We start from the raw sequence: 6,000 nt of genomic DNA, 5'->3' as shown, positions 1-6,000 counted from the left end.
TGAATCCCTCTCCCCCATACTTGTTGTTATAGCTGTGCTGCTTATTTCCTCTCCTGGGTGTGGAGCTTTACATTTATTACAGTTGAGGCCCTGTGTACACTACAAACTTTGGTCAATGCAAATTATGTTGGCATAAAGTTGCCTAAAGTATTGTATCGCTCGTGCGTGTGCATACTTGGCTGCTTGAATTGGCGCTGCATGAACTCACCAGTAGTACTTCTGGCAATACAAAGTGCAGTGCACCATGGGTAAGTATACCAGTGTGTCACATGCCGTTGTCCAGCACAAAGCCTTCTGGGAAGTTGTTGCAATATGTTGTGGGATAGAAATGATTTGCGCAGAGATCTAGGGGTCAAGTTTTCAGCATGCAATTTTCTCCATCCCATTCATATCCCAACATTTTTACACTTATTCTTAAATCCCACAAAGCCACACAGCTTCGCTGTCAGCTGTTTTACAGAAGCACAGAGCCTGCACAGCTCTGCACTATTCTCATGAATGTTGCAAACACAGGATGAACGATCCTCTGGTATTTGCAGACCTGCAGAAGACCTGTAACAATGGGGGACATGAGGATTTCTTTGAAGACAGATTGTTAAGGGATACAGTGAAAAACAATTCAAAACAAAACAATGACTTGTTGGTGGCATTCATGGAGCAGCTGCGGACAGTGGAGTGCCGCTTCTGGGATCACACCATAATGCAGGTTTGGGATGAGGAGCAAGGGCTGCAAAACTTTTGAATGTGAAAGGCCACATTCCTGGATCTGTTTGCTGAGTGTGCCCCAACTCTCCAGCACAGGGACAACAGAATGAGAGCTGCACCAACAGTTGAGAAATGAGTGGCAATCACACTCTGGAAGCTTGGAATGCTGGATTGCTACTGGTCTGTGAGAAGTCATTCTGGAGTTGGAAAGGCCACTGTGTGAGGGCTGTTTATCATACAAGTGTGTAGGGCCAATAATCGTGTCCTGCTATGCAGGATGTGAGTCTTGGCAATGTGGAGGACATAGTGGATGGATTTGCAGCAAATGGGGTTTCCTAACTGTGGTGGGGCGATAGACAGCATGCACATCCTGATTTTGGCTCCAGCCCATCTTGCCACAGAGTACATTAACAGAAAGAGCTATTTTTCTATGGTTATACAAATTTTGGTGGCTCACCAGGGATGCTTTACTGACACCAACATTGGCTGGTCAGGGGAGGTGCATGATGCTCTCATCTTTAAGAACACAGAAAGCTGCAGGCAGGGACATTCTTTCCCAACCAGTGGATTACCATTGATGATATTGAAATGTCCGTAGTGATTCTGGGGGACCCAGCTTACTCTGGCTCACGAAGCTATACACTGGCCACCTTGACAGCACCAAGGAAAGAGTCACCCACTGGCTCAGCAGGGGCAGAATGGCAGTTGAATGTGTTTTTGGTAGATTGAAGGGATGCTGGCAGTGCTTACTCACAAGATTGGAGCTCTGTGAGAAAAATATCCCAATGGTTATAGCTTCCTGTTGTGTCCTGCATAATATGTGTGAGGCAAAGGGGGGGAAAGTTGCCACTGGAGTGGAGGGCAGAGGTGGAGTGGCTGTCTGCTGAGTTTGAACAGCCAGACATAAGGGCCATTACAAGAGCCCAATGGGAAGATACGTGGTTGGGGGAGGCTTTGAAAGAGCAGTTTAATGGTCAACCACATTAATGTGCTGTGCTTGACTGCTCTCTTGCCCTGAAGGTTTGTTGGCTGTTCGGAATTGTATAGTGCTTGGTGTACATTTATACATATAACACTATGTCCTAATGAACCTATGAATTATTTTTTACTGGCTGTACATTTATAATTATTAGACAGTTTCACTGACACTATTAATTATTAAGGTGCTGTTCAGTTAGACACATATGCTGGGGTGTTTTCTTGAACCTATGAGTTCTGTAGTGCTGTGCATGTATAAGGACTGGCTGCTTTGTGTACTGCTATACATTCTGCAATATGCATGGTGAACTAATAAAGATGGCTTTATTTTCAAAAAAATATCATTGAGTGACAAAAGCAGTGCAAAAACACCCAATGTGCAAACAAGAAAAGAACAATACAATACAAACTTCCAACATAAGTTAATGGAATGGAACTTAAAAATTAGAAAAGCAACAGACATTTCTGTCCATTTCAGTGCACAAATGCAGTCCATTTTGATTATACATATACTGACCAGTGAGAGGCATGGTTGGTGTATGTGAAGCTGTGGTTGTCCTTACTGTCCCTCAGCATGGAGTTGTAGGGTAGGGATGCAACTCATGATGCCATGTGGAATGTTGTGGGGTGTAAGGAGCTGCTACCACGGAGTTCTCCAGGACCGCAAAAGGTGGAGAGTCCATGATTGTTGGACCTGTAGGTCGACTAGAGTCTGCAGCATTTGTGTTTATTGCTTGAAAAGCCATATTATGTCCTGGTGCATCATCGTCTTCATTTCCTGCTGGGATCCCTAGGTCTTTCTCCATTTTCTCCTGCCCTCTCTGTTCCTCTGCATGCTGCCTGTCATGTTGGCCCACCAGCGTCTGATGCAGCACTGGCTTTCAGGGTCTCACTGAACATATCCTCCCTAGTCCTCTTCCTTATCCTCTTCCTCGGGGTCAGGTGTTCCCCACATGTGTGTGTGTGTGTGGGGGGGCACCTCTCAAGGCCGCAATGGTAGCAGCTACAGATATAAGCATCAGACGTATTGTTGGATTTACAGTCACAGTGGAAAGTGAAAGATGAGGGAAGGGAGTGTTGAAACTTATGCCCATAAAATGTGTAAATAAGACATGATTATTGACACTTCAGCTTTGGGGTGCCTCTGCACAGCACTGCTCTCCAGTCCCAGCAATGGTGAGTATGGCCCACCAGGGGACTAGGGGGAAGAGGGAAGGAGAAAGGCATTAAGATTTTTGGTTTCATGGAACAAAGTTTTGGTCCCTATTTCCATGGGTATGAGCATAGGGCAGTGGCACTGAACATTGGCACCATTTCCCCCAGATGTTGGTAGTTTTAGCTGGTATCTCACTCCTGAGAGTAACAAAGGCACAGAGTGCACATCTGCTGCTGGTGTTCCAAAGGTGCCTGAGCCCGTATGCCACTAGCCTGTTTATTGCAATGGTGCCAGCCAAAGTTATCACCATCCCTTGAACCCTTTGGGAGAGGATTGCAGAGTATGTCCATGACAGTTTCATTGAGATCTCTCAGGAGGTTACAGGGGATATCCCTATATATAAATAAACTGCTCGGCATGTCCGCCCTCGCCCTGGTTAACCCTACAGGGAAATGAAAAGCAGATGGCAACTCTACTCTGTGTGTTGTACCACTCCCCCCACCTTCTCATATGAGTAAAACAATGAAAAGTCAATTCCTGTGTCTTGTTAATAGGCCAGGCGCCATCTTTACATTTACACATTGTAAGGGAAAATGCATGTACGCATTTACCCGAAGTGCCTTCCCCTTCCCTGGGCTCATCTCTGCTCAGCTGGTGAGACTGGATAGACTGCAGCAGTCTCAAGCAAGTCCTGCCTCACAGCATAGCTAGACCCTGACTCCCCCCCCCCACCCGAGTCTCCCACCTTGCCCCCCTCACTGTTCATGGCAGGGGTCCCTGTCTCAGACTCCTCTGAGGTATCCCTGGTGGTCTGTAAGGTGGTGGCCAAGTAAGGCATGCAGCTCATTGTAAAAGTGTCAGGTCTGCGGCTCAACACCCGGTCTGTTGTTGGGCTCCCTGGCCTTGTGGCATGCCTGGCGCAGCCCCTTCACTTTCACACACCACTGCTGCTGATTGATCCCTGTCATACCCCTTCACCTGCATCCCCTGTGCAATCTGTTCGTAGATGTCCACATTTCTACAGCTGGTCTATAGCTGTGCCTGCACAGTCTCATCACTCACAGGCCTAGGAGACCCAATACCCTCTGTCTACTCCAGGCAGGAGCACACCTAGTGCATGGAGCTAGCATGATCAGTAGCACACCAGGGAGAGCTGCTAGGTGTGCTCGTCAAGCTGGAAAAGGCATTTCTAACATGCAAGAGGTGTTTTAAGGAGGGAGATGGCTTCCGGTCTTCATCCCCCCCAGGCAGTGGAGTTCACAATTGTGACCAGAGCAGTCAGTGTCAGGCATTGTGGGACAGCTGCTGGAGATCTGTAAGGATCAACATAGGTCATGCAGTGTCTCCACTCGCACTGTGTTGGCATTTGTTGATTGACTATGGCTCAGTGCCATTTGAGGAGAAGGTTTTACTGTGTTGCTTTAAACGGGGCACTTACATTGGCCAGAGACAAATTTGAGTGTACACAAATTTGTTGATGCAAGGCAATTTACATCAACCTAACTTTGTGGTGTAGGCCAGGATTCGCCCCTGGGTTCCCTGGATCCACCCCACTGCTCTCTCGCACCAGTCACTTTGCTATTTGCTTCTGACCTCCAGCGTGTTTGCTTGCCTCTCCTTCAGTTCCAGGGATCTCAGAAAATGGGATCTGTTGCAGACTGAGCTGAGCCAAAGACGATTAAGTTCTGCATTTATTTCAACAAATGATTTGTAAAGGAGGATAATTGGTGGTCAGGAAAATCCATAGTCCTGTGCTGTAGAGCTTCTTAGGGTGAAATAAACAAAACAAAACAAAACAAGAGCACAATATGTGCAGAACTTCTACCAAATGCTTAAATCCCATTGATTTTAATTGGCATTGGATGAGGCACTAGCTGCTAAAAGGTCCAGGTTACTTAGTCACAAATAACTATCTTTAAAAAGTGTTCTTCTTTTTGGTATATTCTATATTTTACCTGCTTTAAATTTAACTCTGTTTTATGGATGTTGTTTCTACTCCATTGTTAATATTTGTAACGTTTGGTATTAATATACCTGTCTTATGTTCTGCAGCAAGAGTGTTGTGTGTAGGTAAATATAGAAAAGCGGACATAGAGCCTCATTGGTCCATCTTTGAAACTTGCTTGATTAAAGCACCAGGCACAGGAAGGATATAATTTTAGTATGTATTTGTTTTTACAGTGTCATGGCATTGTATAGAGAAATAAAAGACAGACTGTAAATTCTTCTAGGCATGGACCAAGGACCCTAATTCACCCAACTGGAAAAATGGGGATTACAGGGGTGTATGTCTTTCAGAGCTAGGCCCTAAGTCAGGGGTGGGCAAACTACGGCCCGCAGGCCGGATCTGGCGCCTCAGGGCTTTGGATCCAGCCGATGGTGCCGCCGGCACCACGTCTCTGCGGCCCCCGGGCGGGGGAGAGCGCTCCATGCATTGCCCTTGCCTCCAGGCACCGCCCCCTGCAGCTCCCATTGGCTGGGAATGGGGAACCATGGCCAATGGGAGCTTCAGGGGAGTACCTGGAGGCGCAGCAAGGGCAGTGCACGCAGAGCCCTCCGCGCCCCCCAGGGGCCGCAGCGCTTCTGGGAGCGGCGCGGGTCCAGGGACAGGGCAGGACCCAGTGCGCACCACTGCCACCCCAGAGCCGCTTGAGGTAAGTGGCGCTGGGCCGGATCCCAAACCCCTCCGGTACCCCGCCCCCCAACTCCCTGCCCTAAGCCCCCTGCCTGCACCTTGCACCCCTCCTGCACCCCAACCCCTGCCCTGCGTCCCCTCGTACACTCTGCACCCCTGTGCACCCCAACCCCGTGCCCTGAGCCCCCTGCCACACCCCGCACTCCTCCTGCACCCCAACCCCCTGCCCTGAGCCCCCTCCCGCAGTCCGCACCCCTTCTGCACCCTTGCTCTGAGCTCCCTCCTGCACTCCGTACCCCTCCTGTACCCCAACCCCCTTCCCCGAGCCCCCTCGTACACTCCGCACCCCTCCTCCACCCCAATCCCTTGCCCTGAGCCCCTTCCTGCACACCGCACCCCCTCCTGCACCCCAACCCCCTGCCCCAGCCCTGCATACAATTTCCCCACCCAGATGTGGCCCTCGGCCCAAAATGTTTGCCCACCCCTGCCCTAAGTGATGTCACAGGAGGCATGGATCGACGTTCAC

The sequence above is a fragment of the Emys orbicularis genome, chromosome 2 (assembly GCF_028017835.1).
Source record: "Emys orbicularis isolate rEmyOrb1 chromosome 2, rEmyOrb1.hap1, whole genome shotgun sequence".
In the NCBI taxonomy this organism is placed as follows: Eukaryota; Metazoa; Chordata; order Testudines; family Emydidae; genus Emys; species Emys orbicularis.
Note: the sequence above shows the minus strand (reverse complement) of the source record.